Source organism: Pinus tabuliformis, chromosome 9 (genome assembly GCF_031772625.1).
Source record: "Pinus tabuliformis cultivar Carrire ecotype Pingquan chromosome 9, CPIR1, whole genome shotgun sequence".
NCBI lineage: Eukaryota > Viridiplantae > Streptophyta > Pinopsida > Pinales > Pinaceae > Pinus > Pinus tabuliformis.
This window is the reverse complement of record NC_142307.1, coordinates 1082569662-1082594704: the sequence shown is the minus strand read 5'-3', so window position 1 is coordinate 1082594704 and position 25043 is coordinate 1082569662. Positions and strand designations below refer to the sequence as shown.

The window sequence follows — 25043 nt, the reverse complement described above, 5'->3', positions numbered from 1 at the left end:
CAAGAGCCGTTGGATCTGGCCGATTAACGGTCCAGATCTAATCGGCATATCGCAATCGGAGGCAGCGAGCGGAGTCAATCGGAGGAGGCCTTATGGGAATCGCGATAGCGATCAGTGCGATTAAACGAGAGCCGTTGATCAAGCGCGCAGATCAACGACCTAGATTTACCCGTGCTATCGCATCGCTAATATACATACAGGGAAGGACTTAACCAGCAGCCCGAAGGTTCGACGATATGTGATTGCAATATATCGCATCGCAATATCGCATCGCTACTAATGTACGGGGTGATGCCAAAGACATGCGATAAAGGCGGACCCGATTGATTTATGGATGAAAATTAATATATTTTGAGTTCCGGTAAAAAGGGTTTTCCTATGTATTTTCGCATTTTCATTAAATAAACGAAATACAAAGGAAATGCGCCCAGAGCGATAAAACAGACCCGAAAGGTTTATACATGCAGCTATATATACTTTGAGTTTTGTAATGAGCGGGATTTCGGGTGGGCCTCAAGCGGTAAGCAGTATTGGATGGGCTCCGCCCAATCCCATACATTGACTGACACGTGGCTTGGCGCCGAAGAGAGAAAACCGCCTTTTCGGACGGGTAATCCCCGTACGCATAAGCCGCTCGAAAATGAATATCAACCATTGTATCAAAGATCACCCAGATCAACGGTGGACTTGCGATAGCGACCAAAGGCGGATCCGAAAGGATCACAGGGCGGATTCAAATATTTTTGAAGTCTGATAAAAAGAGTTTTCGCGTGTTTTTAGTGTATTTCTCTGTGTATACAGAGAAACTACTGTTTTGGGATTTCAAACGCGCCAATGGTCCCTTCCGTTTAAAAACAGGTCGCCACCATACCTGAAGACATTACACCATGATTGGTTAACGCTCAGAGGGGATTTGAGCGAATAGAGGCCGGAAGCCAGAAAGCCCGAAAGGGGAGACTAACAGACAAGTGTTGACAGGCTTAAAAGCCAGTCAGTGGCAGAGAGAGGACATGCAGTGCTGAGACAGAGAGAAAACAGAGACAGAGAGCGAGAGGGAGAGTTTGTGTACTCAGAAAGACTTGAGGGATTCAAGCAAAACCCCATTGTTTGTTCCTGTTGTGTTGAGACTCAATTTGAGCTCACATTTGTAAAAACTCTACTCTTGAAGACATAATAGAGAGGTCACCACTGAAAGCTGGACCAGGAGACGTAGCCCAAGAGCGTTGGGTGAACTCCTTGATTATTTGCTGCGTTATGTGTGTGTCTGTTATGTTTCTCTAACTGCTCATTGTCTATATTATTTGCAATCTTTTCGATCCGTTGCACTAAGTAATATAGGCAAATCTTGCACATGAGTCTGTAATACCTTTATTAATCTAAGATCTCATTTTCAAATCACTGCACTACTGCACTGCATCACTCGTTAGGGCATCACCCTACAACCCTTTATCTCGTTGTTGGCTACGACCTCACACAGCAGTTGCTGTAGCTTTCAGCCTCCCTCCAAACCTTCACCACACTGCCCTAAAACAACATCAATTTGTTCTTAAGCTTTGCGGCCTTACAACCCTTCAATCCATCCCTTAAACAATACTTGTGAAGCCCTAAAACAGATCCTTTGCACCTACAACAACTCGGCTTCTCTTCCAGAACTGCCATGTTGCTCCTTCGCCTCCACACTTGCTGTTCCTCGGCCTAGTCTGCCCTGTTGTTCCTCGGCCTAATCTGCCTAGCAATACGCACTAGGAACAACCCTTAACTTACGCTCAAAACTGCTCTTTCTCAGCACTCTGTCACCACAACCCTTCATGCTCTCTACAAAAGCCTCCACGTTGTCCCTTTGACACTTCATACTGCGGTTAAGGCTCTTCTAGACTGCATAGATACTAGGCCTGTCCTCCTTATAGCATTAGGGCTTCTCACTTGACTGTGTCCTCTAGATTAGGGCAACGTTTTTCTTTTTGACTGCGGCTAGGGCAGCCTCAATCCTCCAACGTCTAGGGTTTCCACTCCTAGATTTCTCTTCCACTAAAAACCCAATACAAGTGGAGAGAAATCAAGATAGAAGTGTGTGTGAGAAATGACTCTCAAGTCATCTCCTTTTATACTAAAACGTTGAGCGCATGTGGGGTTTATTTGGTTGCTGGCCGACCTTGACGAATTGTCTTATAACACAAATAAATTCATAACTCCATGAATACTTATTGGAATCGGATGATTTTTAGATCAATCCTACACCTCTCCATGAGAGGGATCCAAGAAAAATATCAGCTGCCATAAATAAGATGATCCACATGGAGTTTGGCCCTAGTTGTCAATTTTAACAAGACCGAACCTAGTTACACTTTCTTCAACAAGAAGGATGATGGTATGATGACAAGATGTGCAACATGTCAAGTTGGTTGAAGTACTTTCATCTTCAAGCAAGGAAAGGAAGTTGCCCGAATGAAGTCTAGATGGTTACATGAAGAAGAGGTATATATATATTTGGTAATAGATAAGCTCATGTCATCATATGGTTGCGGACCTCATGAAGAAAATGAGTAGGTTGGCAACTATGGTTCCTATGATGAAGGAACCATGTATAGAAGATCTCAAGATCCTGAGGAAGCCATAAGTGAAGAAAGTGAAAGAAAAGTTCGTGAAAGATGTATCTATAGTCACGTAAAAAAGATAAGTGATCAACATCTGATAACAAGAAGGATTAGCTATGACATCTCCATGGAAAAGGTATGAAGACCTTGACATGTATGTTGGAGAAGAAGAACCTTGGTAATATATGTCTTGGAGATGGATTCATACAATATGCTAAAGGATGTTGATGTTGCAAGAAATTGATGTCATGACAAAAGGCCATCATAAAGAGGTAATGTTGATTTGATGTTCATTTTTTATTTTTGAGAAAAAAAACATCTGGTTGGGTTGAAACAGGGCTACCAAAAAAGGGTTGTAGAAGTCACCTACAACGAGTACTCATTTGATTGGATGGAAGATCCTGTAAGAATCATGACTTGGAAGAGGTAGCTGTATGAAGGATATCCAGATGTGGACTAGAAGGTCACTTCCCGATGAAGAGAAGAATGACATGACTATTGGTTCATCATGATGTTTTGTTGAAAGGAAGTGATGGAGAAGATGGCCTATGCCCTACGAATAAGTTCTAGAAGAAGAAGGCTCCATGATGAAGAAGTTCAAGTTCATGACATGATGCCAAAAGAAGGAGCCCTACAAGCAGATAACTACTGTTGAAGACAAGTCCCTAGTTAAGAGGGAGCTTGGGCAAGTCCCTAGTTAAGAGGGAACTTGGGTATATTCCTTTTATGGGAATGAATAGATCCTCCCTAGTTGAGAGGGAGAGATAGACACATCATTTTTGTCTTCATGTTATGAAGAAAGAATGGAGGATTGGATAAGCATCTAAATTTTGATACTCTTTGAGGATGAAGTAGGGCATCCAATAGGTAAGAGTAGTCGAAGAGGAAATTTCATGAGGATGTGTAAATCCAAGATGGGAATGATCCTATAAGGACATACCTTGTGAACATTTGGATGGGGTATGTGCCGTGAGAGACAATGATGAAGGTGTCTATAAATCATTGGTCTCTCTAGCATTGTGTTCTAATCTTGCGGAGAGATAGAGCTGTTAGTCAAGGCCTTGCTATGTAACAATGCTGGTTGATATGTTGCACTGATATACACTAAGAATATAGGTTATGAGATGGTTTACCAATCCGACTTTTCTTATGAGAATTTTTTATCTGAGTGTCCAAGTACCTTTTATGTGTTATGAATACCTCCTTAGTTAAAAGGAATTGTTGAAATGTGTAACCAGGTTCGGTCTTCATAATGTCTTATGTAGTCATGAATTTATCTATTTGATGTAAAGATAATTTTTTATTCTTATTATTATTATTTTGTAGCATGGGTTTCATGCTCAAGTCAATTTTATTTATAGGTTAAGCACCCATTGTGTGCTTCTAGGGTTTTATCATGAAGTCGAGAAGTCAAAAGAGTCATTGTAATATGTTAAAGACCCTTTTGGGCATATTGTATCTAGTAAAGAGAATTTATTTGAGTCAAAGTCACCCTCCAAGACAAGTCAGCCTACAGTGAAACAAGTCCGCCTACACAATGACAAGTCGGCCTCATGGAAGGGTTGTTCGACCTATAAGAGGAGCCTATATATAGAGAAGCACTCAGCCTCATTTGAAATCCATCCAAGTAGTTCGTAAAAACACAAGAAAGGCAGGAAATATCTAGCAAAGAGAAGAAGAAACCGAGGAAGAGCAAAGTTTTGGAGCATTGTTTTTACGACTAAAGAACTTCACACATGCGAGTTTAGGGCATCACTGTGACTACAACAAAACTGAAACTTTAGAACTGTCAAGAAGCAAAGTTTTGGGAGCCAAAGGATCAAGGAAATGAATCGAATCGCTAAGGAAGTAGAAGCACCTCAAGCGAAGGAGAAAATATTTAAATTCTACCCTAAGACATCCCACATGTGCGAAATCGCTGGAGTGATAGGCAGGTTGAAAAGTGTTATACTGAAGCAGTGATTAAAATATGAAGTAAGGGCCAAAAATTGAAGTTGGGAAGCAACTTTGACTAGCATTGACTTGGTCTTGGAGGGGTCTTAGTTTTGAGACTTAGGTCTTTGAATTTGTCATTTGAACATTCAACAAGAAGAGAAGAATTCTTGTGGGTTTTCCTCTCAAGAGGAGAGGTTTTGGCCTTGACTAGCAACCTACATTTTGTGTCCTCGTGACTCTTTGATCTTCATAGTTTGGTAGCTGTTTGATGATAAGAACACAATAATAATAAAGTGAAATAAGAAGATAGTATCAAGTACATCAAGCTAAGTAAAAGAACATCACAAGCAATTATCAAAGTAAGAGAAATCACTAATCTAGCTGCCCTAGATTTCTCAATATTTATGACCCCCAAAGTGTGCCTTAGTAGAAAGTTGAGGTGTAGAGGTCTAATTTTGATTACTCATACCCCCTACAACTTCTCTAGACATCATTTATTACAATTCACATCAAAATTCTATTAAAAATATCGTCCTGCAGGAAATTTTTAATAATTAAAAAATGACCCCTAGACGTAATCAAATTCCATGAAATTTTACAAATGATATAGCAGGATAATACACTGACTCTAAACACTAGGACTCACCCAAGGCTCTACCATCAAGCTGCACTCTAGCTTTGGGGTTATATCTAGGAGAAAAAAACTCAACTAGTTATTCATTGTTGAAGAACACGAATAATTTGTTTAGTAAAAAGAACTCCCTAGAGTGGACTCACTTGATAGTAAAGTCCCAAGCTACCTAAGCTTGTTACATGGCTTTATTCATCATGCTAGTATCATGTTTATGATATCCCCACAAAGCTGCGGAATCTAAGTACAAAATGAGAGAGAGAAGGAAGGGGCTTAAATGCTCTGATGAATTCTAGAATTTTGAATGATTTGAAAGTGAAGGAATGCTCTGAAATGTACTTTGGGCATGGAGTCTTAAAAAAAATCTTCAAATGCAACTTTAGTGGTCAACATCTAGCTCCACATGGGGACACGTACTTTCATGAAAGCATGCAAGAACTTGGAATCTGCATCCAAGTCAAACAACAAAACAAATCAGTAGCACCTGCTCGTTGCAACCACCACATATTAGCACAATCTAAAAATCATCATATAAAGTCAAATACTGAAATCAAATACTGAAATGGAAACACTAATCTAACATGCTGGAAAAAAAAACTACTCTAATAACTCTAAGAGCAGAAAATGAAATCTATTGTAAGAGCAAAATGTTGGAGAATGCAGTAGGGTAGCTATTGGTTCAAATTCTCCTTTACCTTAATAATTGCTCATGAATTTTGTTTATCTTGTGTTTCTTTATTAGATTTTCTCGTCAAACAATTATCAAGAATAAAAATAGTAAAGACAATGGACACAAAAATTAGGCTCCAAGCCAGGAAAAAGCCCCTCCAAGGGGAAAAACCCGGAAAACAAATCTCCTCTTCTTATAGAATTTGCTTCAAATGAGAAAACCAAGACCCAAAACCCTAGACCAAGTCCTCCTCTAGGCACCAAGTTAGCCCTCCAAGAAACCCTTTCAATTAGGTCAGAGATCAACTAAGTCAACGAGGGTTACTTCTTCTTCAACCAACTTCCATCTTCAACTTCGGCCCCCAGCATCAAGTCTGCAACTTCAATCCTTTAGAACAACAACAACACTTCTTTCTGGCACATGGCAATCTTCTAAGGCCTTCTTCCTCAAGCAAGACAATGTCTTGAAAGTCAACAAGAGTCAGAGTAAAACCAAGACAACATTTCGGCCTTCCTGCAACTCAGATCTGAAATCTTTGGCCACCTGCAACTCGGACCTACAATTTTCAGCTTGCAGAAACCCTAACCCTCGCACATGTGAGAGAATATGGCTCCAAGAAAGTTTTTTCTTGATCTTCTAGACTTCCTCTTGCTTCCTTGATCTTCGCGCTTGCTTCCTTGATCTTCCTTGCCAGGGCCAACTTGTGCTTGGAGGTTCCTAGGATTTTCTAGACTCAAAATTAATATTTTTTACATGTTACAACTTGCCCAATAGGGCCTTATTCAAATTATAATGACTCTCTTGACTCAAGGAAAATATTCTTTTGATATGACGAACCCTAGAAAAATGAAGAACATGATTTACCTAGATGACCATCAAAATGGATCATGAAACCCATGCTCAAAATAATATTTTTCTTTCTTCTTTTTCTTGTAACATAATGACTTGAGTACATTGACAATTATGAAGACCGAAACTAGTTACATTTTCCAACACTCCCTCTTAACTAGGGAGGTATTCATAATTGTATAACTAGTACAAGGTTATTCTTAAACTGAAGAGTTCTCATAAGAAGAGTCGGGTTGGTAAGCCATCTTTAAGCATCAATATCATGACCAACATTGTCAACATAGTAAGGCCTTAAGTGGACAAGCTCTTTCTTATAATGCTGGGAGGCTTTATGTGAGATACCACGTTGCCTCTTCAAGGTACATACCCATTTGGATTTTCACCAGGTATGTCCTTTTAGTACTATTCTTGTCTTGGATTCTCAATCCTCAAAGATATCGGTCCTCTTCGACCACTCTTATCTTGGATACCTGTCGAATCCTTAAAGAGTGTCAATCCACTTCCTATCTTGGATTTTCTATCCTCAAGGAAATCACAAATGCTTATCCAATCCTCCAACCACCATTCTCTCTTCATGGCCTTCACTTAGACGTATGACTATTAGTCCTGGCCTAGTGCATGACACATGAAGAAGAGAATACAAATGTGATGTTTATCATCACTCCCTCTCAACCAGAGAGGAGATCCCTATTCCCACTTGATTTATGGAATATATCTTTGCTCCTTCACAAATATTAAGGAGACTTCATGCTCCCTCTAAAGTATAGAGGAGATTCTTCCACTTCATTTTAATTGGGAAGTCATAACTACAAGTTCTCTAGATTGTTTTCATTAGTGTATCAACTACTAGTTTTTCATGGAGATAACTACATGGCTCCTTCTTTCCTTTGTATCTCATCATATTGAGCTTCATTCTTCCTGGATGTTGTAGAGCCATCTTCTTCCTTCAATATTGTGATAGGATTCAGGTCATCAATCTTGCATATCACTTTCCTCTAGTCATCATCAATGAAGGCATTATATTGAGCCTTATCAAACTTCAAGCTATTCATAGTTCCCTCTAGCCATGAAAGTGATCTTTTGTTGATGTAGGAACATGAGCATCAGGTTATCTTCTTACAGTGCTACCTTTCAATCCCAAGGTGATGATGTGAACACATTGACTACATAATTGCCAAAACCATATACTCAGACGATATGTTATTTTAAATTGAGTACAATACCAACAATTGAACTTGTCTCAATTGTCATAATCCATTTCTGCAATATCCTTCCAAGTAGCAAAACAATATGTTAACTAGATAACCAATATCAAAATATTAATATCAGAATTACCTTATCATGATGGCCTTCTTATTAAAGTATCAACTTACTTGAGTTTTTCAAGATCAACATCCTTTCGCATGATCCATCTCCATTTGAATCTTTCTCCATGCATCCATTTTAATCAGAGTGCCCATGGATCAAACTTGATTACCAAGCTACAACATCTTCCTTGGAATTGTCATTGTTAACTCCCTTTCTTCCTTCGGGAGACTATACTTGATGTTGATCAATATTGTCATATTTATTCCATGCAATCTTGTGAGAGAGTCTTGATTTCCATCTATTCCGAAGCATGTCAAATTTCTTCTTTCGAGCATCATGCATCCATATGGAAGACTTACCAAGCACACTTTATATCCAACTCTTTTTGCAAGATTCTTGTAGATATGAACCTTGCCCTGAAGAAGAGTTACATAAAATATGCATTCCTTTGCTTCCATGCAATCATCTAGCCATCCTTTCTTGAATGAACTTGCTTATTGTACCTGTCAAAGGTAGGTTCCTTTTCCTAGAAGTAGAAAGACTTTTATTATGCCCTTCACACTGCAACTTGACAATCTGCATTTCTTCATCCTTCAGAAGTATTGTTTCCATACTAGATGGAATATATACTAGTCATGTCATAATGCTCTTTCTAAGAATCTTCCAAAATGATTGTTCTTATAGGATGTTGATGATCCCTCTTTGCAAAATGACTACCTCTAACAATGTGTTAGAAAATGCTTGGATGAACTATAATATGTAATATGGTCCAATATTCTTATTCTTTGACAGCTAGATGATTTCTCAAAGAAACTTGATTATGTAGGTTCCAATACCTCTACTATCATATGCTTCTATCTATGATGCCATGCTTTTACAAAAAAAATCAAGACTCTTCTAGAGAATGCAACAATGCATGCTACTCTACTTTCTACTTAATAAAAGAAAGGCAAATTTCATAAAGAGCCTGATAGGGATGGAGCTTCCTTCAATAGTAAAGATCCTTGGGATCTTCTCCTTTTGGCTTCTTCCTAGGTTCTCCCTTTTCTTCAACTATGTGAGCTTCATTTCTTTCTTTTCTTTTGTTGTTCTCCTTGTTTGTACAATCCCTCTTAAAGTGTCTGTACTCATTGCATCCAAAGCATTGAATCTTGGACATGTTTGGCTTTCTCTTGGACTTTCCAAACTTCCCTTTCTTCATCTTCTTGGTCCTTGCAATAAAGGCTGGAGACCTTTCATTTGATTTGTGTCATCCTTTGCTTTGATCTTGGATTCTTCCAAGATACCTTGAGCCCATAACTCATCAAATGGTGTAGTATCCTTCTTAGAGTAGATACTAGTTGCAAAACTACTCCAATCAGGTGGCAAAGAATTCAATAAACAAATGGTCACTTCAGAGTTAGAAAAAATTTCCCCAAGCCCTTGCAATTGATCCCGTATTTGTGAGATCTTCATGAGATAAGTGGCCATGTCTTCATCCTTTGATTTCTTTATTTTATATAGTTGTTTTCTCAAGGAAATCTTTTGACCTGATGTACTTATAGAGTACAATTTTACCAACTTATCATACATAGCCTTGGATGTCTTCAAATCAACAATAAAGGGAACAAAATGATATTTAATGGATTCAACAATGATTTTGTGCCCTCACTTCTCCCATGTATTTTGCTAACTCTTGGGTCTTCTCCTTGTCTGGTTTAGCTACTTCACCAAGGACATATTCCATGACTTCATTTTCTGTGAGTGCCAAGTCAATCCTCTTCTTCCATGCTAGGAAGTTTGTTGATCCAACGAGCTTGTTGCTTTCCTTGCAAAATGTAGCCATGTGATCTGTAGATTGAGACATAGATACTTGTCAACCAAGAGTCCTTTCCTTTTTCATGATGTCTCCAACTATCTTGATGTTTTCAAGACCTTCAAGGAGTCTTCAGTGATGCCCTAGAAAGATAATTTCTAGGATCCCTTCAATAATGGTATCTTCGAACAACTGCAAAGAGTGAATGATGATCCCAAAATTCCTTGATGCTTCCTCTTCTTCAAGATGATGCATTAGAGAATCTTCAATAAGAACTTGTCCTTCTCTTCCTTCTAGGTCAGTAGATCTTCTTTTTCTTTCCTTGTTAAAATTAGGGAAGCATCAGGAAGAATTTCCATAGAGAAATTCCTTATCCCATATTTAATTACAAAATATAATTGTACAAAATTAAAGGAATTGCATTTCATTAAGTCGGCTTCAATATTCTTGGAGGGAAAAATAAATTTTGAATTTTGAAATTTATATAGGTCGGCTCAAAAGGGATTCATGTCGGCCCTCTCAAAAGTGGTGACCCTTCATAAATGAAATCAACTATATAAACCTCGTTATGTTGGTCTCTAACCCTGGGAACTTCAGGGGGCTTGTATGGTTTGTTTTTTTGGTAAGGTTTATGGCTTGCATCTATTTCAAGATTATGGCTCGCATACATTTGTTACTAGCTTGCATTTGTTACAGAACTACAACTCGCATTTATTACAGTCTATAGCTCTCATTTGTTACAAGACTATAACTCGCATCTGTTACAGGTCTATGGCTCGTTTACTTTTGGTCTACGCTCTCTCTACAGGACTGTGGATCACACACTCTTCAGGACTGTGGCTTGCTCACTCTACAAGACTGTGGCTTAGACACTCTTCATGACTATGGCTTGCACACTCTTCAAGACTGTGGCTCACTCACTCTGCAGATTGTGGTCCGCACTATATATATCATTTCGCATATCTGTGGCAGATCTAATACCTCCCTTATGACTGTCTCGCATATGCACAACTACAATCTATTATCTTCCCAAGGATTTTGGTTTAGCATAGTTTGCAGAAAGTTAAATGATCTAGCACTTTTATATTGATATGATTCACATCACTATGTTATGTATGGCATCAATGTTCATTACTATTGTCCATATGTCACGACATTGTTACAACAACAATATAGCATGATGATTGGTCATGACACTTCAGTAGCATAGTTAGTCCTGGCACAATAATATATCTCGTATGATTGTATAGATCGGATTGGCATCTCAGCGCAGTAATATGCTCAACACTTCTGGCATCATGTATCAATTTGGGTAAACCATAGTTTGTAGAGCATTTGACATTGTATCCATCTATCGATATGAACTCAACACACAGTATGGATTAAAAGTTTTATGGCAACATATGTCTTTATGTATATATTGCAGTCTTACAACATTTCTGAGACATGTAGAAACCTCAAATGAAACCCTAATGTCAAACAATTCAACAAAGATCCATTGCCTTTATAATGATCTATCTTCATAACAATATTGCTATGTCGAAGATCATGATTTTGCCCTGACATGATGATGACAATGTTTCTATGATTGTAGCATTCTTGGTTTATCGAATGTCGGTTCACAAACGAAGTTGTAAAATGACTTTGGTGGTCTACTGCAAAGATGTATCTCCCAATGAATGTACTTTATATCTCAGTTGAATGATTGATGAAATCTAATAGTAGAAGAATTGAATTCCGGGTTTTCCCCTTTGTGGGGTTTTGCCCTAGTCTTCGACCAATGCTGGTGTCTCTCTGTGTATGTGCTTTTCTTCTAATGTATCTCTTGTTTTCACTGTATTGTTGATGATGTTGTTCTTTCTAGATAATTGATGATATTATGGGGTGAATGAATATGCTAATGATGAAAATTCTATGTATATGCAATTATCAAAGCAAAGAACAAATCAACCCTAAGAAAACTAACATGGTATCAGAGCCTGGCTGAAGAAAAGTCTTTAAGTTCACCCCTTAAGGACATTGATGAAGTCAAAGTTCAGATGCTAGAGGTCTAAAAGAAGGCTAGAGTTTGAAGGAAACCCTATGCACCTTTGTTCAACAAGAAGAATTAGGGTTTAGTGATTAGCATAAGGTTGGGGTTTGAAATAATCCCTTAGAAGAAGTACAACCAGGATATGATGAAGTCTTGAAGTGTTAGCATGATTAGTGAGAAGATGTACCTTAGATTCACTCTAGTTGACAATATGTTTGGATTGGCTATTGGTAGTCAAAGCATCATCTTCTTTGACAATATTTGTGATATATGGTTGATGACCTGTGGCACCTCATTCTGTGAATGACTGCAATTCTTCTAAAGACTCTTGGCAACAAGTTCAAGAGGGAGTTGATCTCTTTCTCCGACTCTCATTAAAGATAAGTATCTTCTTTCGTTATACCATTGCTCTTGTTTAGATTTATTGTTTTTAACTATTGTTCCCACATCTAAGTATTTGTATACTTGTAATCTTCTTAATGAAGTTGTGATAATCAGATCTTTCTTGAGGATCTGGATGTTGAATAATCAAGAGCTAGTACAGGAATGAGAAAGTTAGAGCAAGAACTTGACACTCATCTTTTACAAGATGACCAAGAGTATGCGCTTTAAAGGTATTTGAATTATTGAGAAGGCAAAGTAAGCCTTGAGGTATGACTCAGTGAAGTCTTCTTGTGTGATGCACATCATAAATATCACTATTTTAAAAACCGGCCGTTTCGACTCCGATTCGACCAAGTTGGTCCGAGTCATAGCCCAACCGGGTCGACTCGGCCTTTGAATTGGACTGGCCGATCGGGTTGTTACCGAGTCGGCCGAGTTGGCTAATGACTCGGCCGGCTCGATGACAACCTGGCTGGCTTGGCCGAGTCCGAGCCAACTCGGCCGGCTCAGTAATAGTGGCTAGTCAAGTCATTTCAGCGACATTTTTTTTGAAATTTCATTTTTGGGGACTCCCTGGGCTTCCCTGTCTGACTCATGGGTTTCCCTGTCTGACTTTGATCCCTAGTATTGATATGCTATTCATGGTAATGTTAAATTCTTAAAGTAAAAGTGACATTCTCCTTAATCTTCATTTTCATCCTTTTACTTAAATTTTTAACATTACCATGAAATGACTCAGGATGTTTGAGAGTGGTTCCGGCCTCATTGGATTTCATATGGAGAAAGTAGAATTTTAGATTTCATTCAAAATCCAACAAACTTATCAGTTTTTCAGGATTTCAGTATTGGGGGATTGCAATGTTTCCATTGAATTTTTTCATGTATTAGGGTATGGAACTTGTATTTAATAAAGAGCACCAATCCCTCTATGTACCTTGATGTTAGTGACATTGGTTGTCGAACTCCTCCGGGAATCGCTCCCAAACCGAGAGCTTCTGAAAATGTCGCTCCCGCTCCCGTTTTCGCTCCCGCTCCCCGCTTTCGCTCTCGCTCCCAAGTAACACTTGTCACAGAGCCAGATGATGTTGGCAACTCTAGCAGTAACCAGTAGTACTGGGCACAGACTTTTGTTGTAGAGGCCATTTCTAGCCTCCTTGGTAATGTGTTTTTGTTTTGATCTCTATATCATCATCGTGTATGTATTGGACAGTGAACTCGGTGCCATTTTGATATAATGGATATATTCATGAGCCTACTTTGATCATATGTTGTCTTCTATCTATATTCTAATGCTATGTGTTTGGAAACATGAATGGAAATCTTTAAAATTATGTGTTTTTATAAAAAATAAATATTTAATGTATTTTTTACAATGACCGAGTCATTGAAATCGAGCTGGCTGAGTCGATACCAAGTCGGAGTTTTAAAACATTGATAATTATACATATTTGAAATTTTGGCATATAGAGTAATAGTTTACGACTCTGATATGTACTAATATTTGTAATAAGCATGGAAATGTGATGGGAAGAGTGTCGTAGTAAGATCAATTGATCCTTGACTGCTATGATAACTTAACCACTTTGACAATATGGATGCCTTGACTTAGCATTGTTAAACTCTAATGCTTGTATAGAGATGGTGATGTTGTATATTAGTCAACTACTCTGATTGTATGACATTAACCTTTGATAAATTACTGATGACTTATTTGACCATGATTCGACTGTCTTGTATGATCTGACTGTGATCTTGGTGATGATCGAAGAAGCTTCCTACTCATAAAGAGTAGATTAAAGGCAACAATTTGATATTGAGAGTAGTATAGTCCTTATACAAGTACCATTCTTGAAGCAAGTGTTTGATGATATGAAGATGGAAAAAAGTCCCCTATGGATTTGAGCAAGCCCTCTTATCTTTGCTAATGACCTTTTGATGTCAACGCTTACCTCTCTTCAAGTTACATGTATGTCTTTAATATTTGGTTATATGCACTGACAACTTGTTTATGACAAGATGAAACCACTTCAATATTCAAGGGAGCATAAGGATAATGAGGGCTTCCATGTAAAGAGAAATATGCCTGGCATGATGAACTATACTGTAGAAGTCAAAAGAGCCTTCTCTTCAAATATATTTTGATGGATTTCAATAAACCTTTACCCTTGATCTACATTATGTAGACAAAGTTGTTGTATGAGATAATCTTAGTCTTATAGCTGCTACCTTTGTAAGAGAGAGATGAATGAGGTATTATTTGCTTTATGATATATATTTGCTCTAACATAATGTTTGATTTGGTGTCCTATATAACAAGAAAATATAAAAATGTTGCTCTTGTTGCATATATTAGTTGCAAGTTCTTAGAGAACTGTGTATATGATGGGCTGGACTATTTTGAGATTCGACATGCAAAAATCTATGTGTTTTCAAGAGATCATATATCCGGGAATCAATGCAAAAGGAGACATGAAGCTCCATCAAATAAGGTCGGATGAACAAGTTGCTGACATCCTCACGAAGCCTCTTGATAAGGTCAATTTCATTACCTTCAAAGAAAGACCTGGAGTTGTGGAAGGACCCTCCCATGAGGTCTTGCTTGAGTTGAACATTGAGCTCTGGGAGTCCCTAGGGGCTTAGGGTACTTCTTGGGGCTATGTGCGACCATAGGGTGAGTGGTTCACATTCCCCTATGGATGATGATATATGCACAGGATGAGTGATTCACCTTCTCCTGCGGATGCCTCAGCATACATCCTACCCTTATAGTCTGGGACTCTTGGGAAGTACCTCTCATTTGGCCAATGAGTTGGGAAAAATGGTTAGGGACCATAGCACTACAGATGGACACATCATGTACTACCATACTCCATATGTCTAGGATGCATGGTGTTCAACAACTTGATCACTCAAGATGAAGTCTAATTGGGGTTCTACCCCTTGTTATGTGGACTGAATTTGGTCAGTGAGATGCGAGTGGCAATGTCTTGTGACTCACTCTCTATCGATCCTTCTTATTGTCTATGATATCAATCTTCAACAGAGACGAGACAAGACATTTGGGGGAGATTACAAATTTGACATATTGAATATTGGATAAAGGTTTGAGCCGGGCCTCCCAAATTATGATGTGGGTTGAGATTGGCTCCCCTATGTTCGGGTTGTGTTGGGCTCCCTGATTAAAACGTGGGTCGAGATAGATTCTCCCTTAATGATTCTTCTTCAGATGACTAGATTGATTATTTGTTATAGGATGGAAGTAGGATGCTTCTCTATGATCACGAGTGAGATGAGTTCCCAGAGGATGATTTTGAGTGGTCGCAGAGGCTCCCGTCGATGGATAAAGGGCGATAGCTTGAGCTCCCCTATGATAATTCTTCTTCTTCTTCTATTTGGATCGAGATTGTTTAGCTCATTATCAAAGGACAAGAAGTGATAAGATGGATATTTTTGATGTAGAGACGAAGGTCACTTGATTTGAGTTAAGGTCTAGTAGGGTTTGAGGATTAACCTCCCCTACCATTGGTTATGGATTTCTATTCTTTCATAAGACAATTTGAGATGGGCCTTATTGATGATGCAACTTCTTGCATTCTTATATTGAGGCTTGAGCTCCCCTATGATAATTATTCTTCTTCTATTTGGATCGAGATTGTTGAACTGATGATCAAAGGATGAGAAGTGATAAGATGGGTATTTTTGATATAGAGACGAAGGTCACATGGTTTGACTTGGATTCTAGTAGGGTTTAAAGACTGACCTCCCATACCATTGGTTATGGATTTCTATTCTTTCATAAGACAATTTGAGATGGGTCTTATTGATGATGCAACTTCCTGCATTCTTATATTGAGACTTGACATCCAAGATGACTCCGAGAGGGAGCAAAGCAGAGGTGAGATGAGACAATGCATATGGAAATTCCTCCCTAGCTGTGAGGGAGTGTTGAAATTAGGGCAACATCAGGAAGAATTTCCATAGAGAAATTCCTTGGCCCATATTTAATTACAAAATTTATTTGTACAAAATTAAAGGAATTGCATTTCATGAAGTCGATCTCAATATTCTTGGAGGGAAAAATAATTTTTGAATTTTGAAATTTATATAGGTCGGCTCAAAAGGGATTCATGTTGGCCGTCTCAAAAGTGGTGACCCTTCATGCATGAAATCAACTATATAAACCTTGTTATGTTGATCTCTAACCCAGGGAACTTTGGATGGCTCGTATGGTTTGTATTTTTCGTGAGGATGTTGGCTTGCATCTATTTTAGGATTATGGATCGCATGCATTTGTTACTAGCTCGCATTTGTTACATGACTACAACTCACATTTATTACAGTCTATAGCTCTTATTTGTTACAAGACTATAACTTGCATCTGTTATAGGTCTATGGCTCGTTTACCTCTGGTCTACGCTCACTTTACAGGATTGTGGCTCGCACACTCTTCAGGATTGTGGCTCGCTCACTCTACGGGATTTTGGCTTGCACACTCTTTAGGACTATGGCTTGCACACTCTTCAGGATCGTGGCTCACTCACTCTACAGGAATGTGGCTCGCACTATACATATCATTTCGCATCTCTGTGACAGATCTAATCCCTCCCTTATCACTGTGTCGCATATGCACAACTACAGGTCTATTATCTCCCAAGGATTTTGGTTTAGCATAGTTTGTAGAAAGTCAAATGATCCAACACTTTTATATTGATATGATTCACATCACTATGTTACATATGGAATCAGTGTCCATTATTGTTGTCCATATGTCACGACATTGTTACAATAGCAATATAGCATGATGATTGGTCATGACACTTCAAAAGCATAGTTACTCCTAACACAGTGATATATCTCGGATCATTGTATTGGATCGAATTGGCATCTCAACTCAGTAATATGCTCAACACATTTGGCATCATGTATCAGTTTTGGTATAGCATCGTTTGCAGAGCATTTAACATTGTATCCATCTATCGATATGAACTCAATGCACGGTATGGATCAAAAGTTTTATGGCAACGTATGTCTTCATGTATATATTGTAGTCTTACAACATTTCTGAGACATGCAGATACCTCAAATGAAACCCTAATGTCAATACAACTTGACAAAGATCCAATACTTTATAATGATCTATCTTCTTAACAGTATTGTTATTTCGAAGATCATGGTTTTGCCTCGACATGATGATGACAATGTTTCTAGGATTGGTAGCATTCTTGGTTTATCGAATGCCAGTTCACAAATGAAGTTGTGAATTGACTTGGGTGGTCTATTGTAAATATGTATTCCCCCATGAATGTACTTTGTATCTCAGCTGAACGATTGATGAAATCTAATAGAAGAAGAATGAATTGAATTCCGGGTTTTCCCCTTTGTGGGTTTTGCCTTGATCTCCAACCAATCCTGGTGTCTCTCTGTGTATGTGCTTTTCTTCTGATGTATCTCTTGTTTTCGTTGTATTGTTGATGATGTGGTTCTTTCTACATAATTGCATGTGATGTGATGATATTATGGGGTGAATGAATGTGCTAATGATGAAGATTATATGTATATGCAATTATCAAAGCAAAGAACAAATCAAACCTAAGAAAAACTAGCATTCATTGTGTCCTTCTACAAATGATTCCCCTTGACAAACCCTTCAAGGTGACCTTCCAATTGCCTTCTCTTGTTCACCTTAGCTCGGAAACCATGTTGGAGAATGCGGTAGGGAAATTATTAATTCAAATTCTCTTTAACCTTAATAATTGCTTGTGAACTTTGTTTATCTTCTTGTGTTTCTTTATTAGATCTTCTCATCAAGCAGTTATCAAGAATAAAAATAGTGAAGACAATTGACACTGAAATTAGGCTCCAAGCCAGGGAAAAACCCCTCCAGGGGGAAAACCCAGAAAGAATCTATTCTCTTCTTATAGAATCAACTTCAAATGAGAAAACCAAGACCTAAACCCTAGACCAAGTCCTCCTCCAAGCACCAAGTCAGCCCTCCAAGAAACCCTTGACCTTCCTTGCTCTAGATCAAACATATTTTCTTGAGAGATCAAATTAGTTCTAAATGAGGTTAAAGCTGCCTATATTTATAGCCTTTCCATGAGGTCGAATAGCCTCTTCTAGGCCGACTTGTCCTTGCTAGGGTTGACTTGTGCTTGGAGGTTCCTAGGACATTCTAGACTGAAAATTAATATCTTTTACATGTTACAAGTTGCCCAATAGGGTCTTATACAAATTATAATGACTCTCTTGACTCAAGAAAATATTCTTTTGATATGGAAAACCTAGAAGCATGAAGGACATGCTTTACCTAGATGACCATCAAAATGGAGCGTGAAACCCATGCTCAAAATAATATTTTTCTTTCTTCTTTTTCTTGTAATAGAATGACTTGAGTACATTGACAATTCTGAAGACCGAAACTAGTTACATTTTCCAACACAAAAATGACAAGGAGTAAGGTTAGAAATACAATACAAAAATGCCTCCATGGACATCAAATGTGCTCGGTGAAATCCATCTTGAGAACTTGCCTATTCACTGGCAGAGCCATAGGTTCCTTCTTTGATGCGCCCTTTCCAATCCTGACTATCTTGGGACTTTGACTTGCCTCAATATTAACCCATTTGTGGCCATCATATCTACAAAGCCTCTTCCTTTTTCTTTTTCGACTATTAACTTGCGGAGGCTTTTTCCTGGTTAAAACAAATGATCTATTCTTTATATATTTTTTCTTTTTCTGCTTTTTTCCTTTGTTCCTAGTCAACTGCAATGATGATGATGATGCAATTACTGTCAACCCTTCTGCCTTGTCTTGAAAATGCTCTGATGGAAGATTTGAAATACCCAAGCTTTCTGTGATATGCCTAACCTCTTTATTCTAAATCTGTTTTGTCTAAGGTGCCTTAAACATTAACACTGCATCACTCCCTAGCTTGTATGACCCATAAATAATTTCTTTGTTGGGTTTCCTTGGCTCCTTAACATGATATCTTTGCTCTAACTCCCGATCAAGCTTGACAAAGGTATTATCTGGCATGGGGATGGTGGCATATGATAGGTCCATATGAAGGTTACCACCTAAATCTGATGTTCATTTCCTTGATAAGAGCATCCCCAATGCATCAGGCACATCTATCACAATAATATCCATAGTGATCATTCTGTCTGGGTATGCTATTAGGAAAGCCTGTAAATGTTTGATTAACCCACACACTTCAATTCTTTTTGAATCCATGAAACATATGTTGTGATAGGGCCTAAATACCCCTAAGTTAAATGCTCCATGACTTTCTTGGTCATGACATTGGATGAAGCCCCTGAATCTAGCATGCAATTGTGTAAAAGATGATCATTAACCATCAAAGTAATAAAGAACGATTGGTCATCTTCATTGCCCACATAACAATTCATGCTTTTCAATATAATTTCCTCATCTTCTGGCACATCATTAAGCATTTATTCCCTTTGAGTAAATTCAATGGCACTTAACAACTTTGCCCTTTGAGATGGTATCTTCAAAAGCTCTGATACTAGGATGGAAACCCTTGCGTTATCTATTCAATCACCCAAATCAAAAATCAATTCTGAAGTAGGAGGAGAAAAATTCTTGGGATTACTCTGATTTTGATTACCCTTCTTTGATAAGTAATTCCTTTATACTTTGCCATAGCAAGAATCTGTCTAGATGTGGGCTTTTCCCCAAAAATCTTAGTGTCCCTATCAAAATTAGCAATCATATTGTCAACCCCAAAAGCATTAGACATACGATCAATCTCCAGATTTCTTTCAATAGTCTTAACTTGATTTTCCATAGAAATTTGACCACTTGTTCCCACATGTTCACCTCCCATCATGCCACTTTCCATGATTCTCCTTACAATGGGGTATGTTGCTTCTTCATGCAATTCATGACAAAGTCTATAATATGGGGGCACTTGATCTACCATGCTGGTGGACTCCAATGGATTTGGAGGCCTATAGTCTTGTGAAGGGCCCTTACTCTTTTGCCATCTATCATTGGGCCCAGGTTGGAACCTTTGTGCTTGAGACCTTTCCATGTTCACCAACCTATTTTGCATGGTACTTATTTCTTTTGCATGGTTTGCTTCCATGGCCTTTATTAATTGGACTTGGTTGAGCTCCATATTCTTTATAATTTGTGTTAGCTCCTTGATAGGATCCTTATCAACCTCCTTTGCTTCAGCTTTGCCTTTTGATTCATGCGACTTTGAAGGCCCTCTATTAAAACCAAGAATCTCTGACTTGCCATAATCCTTTCTAACCTTTTCTATTTCTAGTGCTTCTATTTGAGCCCAGTTAAATTTGCAGGCTCCAGTCTTCTTATCTTATAGGATGTATCAACACCAAAAGCATCAATATAATAGATCAAAAGAAACTTCTCTGGAGGTTTAACATCCTGAGGTAAACTCTTCACAATATCATTAAATCTCTTGTTAAACTCCTCAACCGTCTCATTCTCATTCTTCTTAATATAACTAATAGCATTGAAATTGCCTTTCTTCTCTTTTATCTCCATACTTTTCTTTGAAGGCATTAATAATCGACTCTAAAGAATCAAAAGAGTTAGCAGGATACTCAGTGAACTAATCAAGAGCATCCTCATCTAAAGAGAGGGCAAAAAGTCTCATCTTAACATCCTCATGGTTAACATTATTACACCACTTACACAACTGTTGAAGTTCCTAAGGTGAGTCTGGGCACTAATGGCATTTTTACCTTGGAATGAAGGCAATTTCTCAATAGCTTTATTGGAATATTATTCGGATAGCCATTGATGTTAGCAAAGTTACAAGGACGAAACAAGTCATTCATGATGTCTTGTTCAACTTGTCCTTGGAAAAACAAATGGATATTAGAAATAACCTCCCGCCCAAGACGAGAAGAGAGCTTATGTAGTCTCACTCTAAAAACCCTTTTAGGATCAAGAGTGGGGCTAACCAAGCTACTTGGATCTCTCCTAGTAGAGATTCTTGCAGAAAATGAACCAAGTGGAGTTGCCACTTGAGCAGGAATCTAACTCTAAAAATTCAATATGCAAGAACCAAAAGTTAGTTGTATTCTGAGTACAAGAGGACATCCCCAACAACGGTGCTAGAATATGTTTCGGCCTTGCTTACACACCTAAGTTAATATGAGAAAAATCCTCAACCCCACTAGGTATGGCCTTAGTGGCAAAGCTCAGAATTGGGGCTGTCACCTAATCCCAATTCTCTTCGTCTAGGCTCTCTCCTAGCTAAAGCCAAGTGGGGTGGACCCTAAGGAAGATACTAAAGAAGGCTTCTTGGGCTCAACAAGTTGTAGGAGATGATTAATTTACCAGTTAAAGCATCACTCATTCAAAGACTTGAAATGTAACTTGAAGCAAGAAATAAAAACTTAGAAAGTACAAATGATCAAGAGCATATAATCAAAATCAACATGTAAATAAATTAAAATGATTCAATAATATATCCTGCAAGGCAAATTGATGTAAGTAGACCAGTGCCAACAATAATAATCTTGCAAGAAATGAAATATGCTCAAAAATAGTGACAATACTTGCAATAAAATAATGCTTTCAAGATACAACAAGTTCAATAGAATAGAGAAGCTGCAAAATGAGTGTTAGAACAACCAACAATTCTACAATATGACGTACACCTTCAAAAGGAAAGCACTAAATGGAATTGAATGCTTGTGTTAGAAAATATGGAGACTTGTATATTAGAACTTATTTTCCTTAACTTGATAATTACTTGTGATGTTAGATGTTCTTTAATTACTTATTTAACTCTGTTCATCAAGCAATTACCAAAATAAGAAGATCACAAAGAGGCAAAGTACACATGATATAGGCTCTAAGCCAAGGCAAAACTCTTCCAAGGGGAAAACCCAAAAAATTCTTCCCTTCTTCTTTAGAATCTGCTTTACAAAGAGACTTCCAAGACACAAAGACCAAAGCTAGCCAACCTTTCAAGGCCCAAGCTAGCCCCCAGCAAGATCCGCTTCAGAACGACTTCAAAACTTTGATACTGCAACACAACCACTGCAACTTTGGCCCCTGCAACAAAATTTCAGCCTTGCAATAGCTTTAGAATTTCGGCCTCTTGTAGTTGGCAGCTTCACAAACCCTAGCGAGACAGAAAGAAAGATAATCCTTGACAAATTTCAACTTCAACTCTTCTTCTTCATCCTCCAGCTACTCTTCCTTCACCTTCGCTATTGCAGATCAAACTAGCTTGAGATGAGTGTCCAAATGAGGTCAGGCTCCCTTTTATTTATAGCCTTTCTTGAGAGTCAAATAACCTCCGTTAGGCCGACTTGGTCTTGTGCTTATCCATGGATTTTACAAGATAAAATAAATATTTTCCTCCATTACAATGAGTCCAAATGGGACTACGACACATTACCAATATTATTCTTTATCCTAGCAAGATCTAGAAGACCTAAAAGCACGAAGAACATGCTTTTATATCAAACATGAGTATGAAACCCATACTCCAAAATAAAATATAATTTCTCTTTCTTTCATTTTTCTTTCTGTATAAAGAATATACAATGTCATGATTACAATTATATCATAATGAAGGTGAACCTAGTTACAATTTTCAACAACTTGCAAGTAAGATTTGCTTGTACTTAAAAAAGGAAATATGCTCATATGAAATATAAACAATGATATGACATCAATGGAGCTTTAAGCTAATTCAATAATGTTAATTTTAGGTATGTTCTATGCTGAGAGCAAATTTACTTCAATATTCCATATTAGCTCAATATCAATTCCAGATTAGCAATCACATTTAGCATGATAGTAAAATGCAGATAGAACATAAACATAAATCGTAGAAAACAAGCCAAGACAAGAGGACACAAGATGTGGCGCCAGCCAGGGACAAACCCCATTGTGGGGATACCCTTGATCAATTCTTTTTATGTTCTTCAATAGTTCAACAGAGAGAGAGATAGTACATATACATCAAAAGTCAAAATTTTGACTTGACAAAATAAGAACAGAGATCTTCACTAAGAAGATAACACATGAGGTAGCTGACCTGAACACAGGTGATTCCATCACCATGCTGCACTATTCATGATCATTATGCTGCACCCAACAGTGTGCTGCATTAACCATGCCACATCCAACAATCAGTGCATTCATTGTCCATGCTGCATCCATCCAAGCTGCACCCAACACTGAGCTGTTCTCATTACGGTGCTGCTCCCATCACTGAGCTGCACTTTGTTGTACCCTTCATTGCACTATGCTGCACCCAACATACACTCAGTGCATACTGCAATACATCCATGCCAATCATCATGTTGCATCCATTGTGCTGCACCATACTGCACCATGCTGCTCCATGCACCTTATTGCACCATGCTGCTCCATGCACCTTACTGCACCATGCTGCCCATGCACCTTGGTGTCACTGTGCTGCACTATAGGACTTCTTATGAACACAACTCCTAAAAAGGTCTCCCTAGCAGTGAACTGCAACTAGGTCTCTCCATACAATGATGCTAACCATACAGAGGAACCATATTATAGAGAAACAAAGTGTATCGATCAAGAGAAACAAAGAATACATACTGTGGATCGTGATACATCAAGCTGTTTGCCATGCCTACTATATCATGTCACTGGGGAGACTACCCTGTCATGGATGCTATGTTTGCCATGTCATATAATATATATACTATCTGCCATACCAAAATCCTGTCAGCCATACCATGTATATACATGTCAAAGCACTGTCTGCCATATCATGTATATACATGTTGTTTGCCATACCATGACATTGTTTGCCATGTCAAAGAAATGTCTGCCATATTATGTATATACATGTTGTTTGCCATACCATGACACTGTCTGCCATGTCAAAGAAACACTCTATGCCATATGTTGTTTGCCATACCACGCCATACACAATGTGATGATAATGTATAATGCAAATAGAGTGCAATGTGAGTTTATACAATGAGTGCGATGTTAATTACAAATCAGAGAGTATACCATACATATTGAAATGCCATACATGTATTACAGTGTGTTGTAATTACATACATTCTATGGAAATTTATTGCTAGTGTGACTGTGCTTTTCAGTGAATCACCAATTATTCCATATGCGAGCCAAAGATTATGACATACACAGATATACCTTATGCGAAAAGGGATTGCGGTCATACCATATGTGAGACAGTCCTGTAACAGAGATGCGAGAGCATTCAATACAGAGTTATGAAGCCACCTGCGAACTTCTATATTCCATGAACTAGTAGATATGCAAACCAATCAACTGAACATTAGACCTGCGTTTAGGTCACTCCCTTGCTGTGTTATGAAACCTTCCTCCTTGATTGCGTTAGCCTTCATGATTCATATTATAGAGAAACAAAGTGTATCGATCAAGAGAAACAAAGAATACATACTGTGGATCGTGATAGATCAAGCTGTTTGCCATGCCTACTATATCATGTCACTGGGGAGACTACCCTGTCATGGATGCTATGTTTGCCATGTCATATAATATATATACTATCTGCCATACCAAAATCCTGTCAGCCATACCATGTATATACATGTCAAAGCACTGTCTGCCATGTCAAAGCACTGTCTGCCATATCATGTATATACATGTTTGCCATACCATGACATTGTTTGCCATGTCAAAGAAATGTCTGCCATATTATGTATATACATGTTGTTTGCCATACCATGACACTATTTGCCATGTCAAAGAAACACTGTCTGCCATATGTTGTTTGCCATACCACGCCATACACAATGTGATGATAATGTATAATGCAAATAGAGTGCAATGTGAGTTTATACAATGAGTG

At 38.2% G+C, this 25043-nt stretch overlaps 1 protein-coding gene and 1 long non-coding RNA gene across 4 annotated transcripts in view; both read left to right on the top strand.

The window, feature by feature from the left end:
• LOC149152472 (uncharacterized) overlaps positions 1-25043 on the top strand; it is a 116317-nt gene that overhangs the window by 64366 nt on the left and 26908 nt on the right. The window lies entirely within an intron of this gene.
• On the top strand, positions 10291-10760 carry LOC149152473 (uncharacterized). Its single transcript, XR_016262657.1, has 2 exons — positions 10291-10404; positions 10550-10760. It is a non-coding gene; the product is annotated as an uncharacterized LOC149152473 (long non-coding RNA).